Below are 332 nucleotides of genomic sequence, written 5' to 3' on the forward strand. Positions count from 1 at the left end.
CATATAAGGTATGGGACTGACGGAAAGGTCTGTCACCGCCCCGTTCTGCATGCTGCAGCGAAGTGTACCTCAAAACAGTTAACGTTTGTAATCCATACTAAAATTTTGTATGTATTGATTTATTTTACTTTACAATCGCAGCTCCTTTAAAAAAATAAAGTTTAAACGTTGGAGCTCAATACTTGATGTAATTGGTCGAAGCAACGGTGTTAGAGACTCAGAAATGATTTAAAGATGTTTTGCTGATGAAGACTGACATCTAGTGGTCAACTGGAGCAACTACATGGAAAACTTTAAAATCCAAGCTCTTATTTTGAAGGGAAAATAGTTTC

The sequence above is a fragment of the Austrofundulus limnaeus genome, unplaced genomic scaffold, assembly GCF_001266775.1.
Source record: "Austrofundulus limnaeus strain Quisiro unplaced genomic scaffold, Austrofundulus_limnaeus-1.0 Scaffold328, whole genome shotgun sequence".
NCBI lineage: Eukaryota > Metazoa > Chordata > Actinopteri > Cyprinodontiformes > Rivulidae > Austrofundulus > Austrofundulus limnaeus.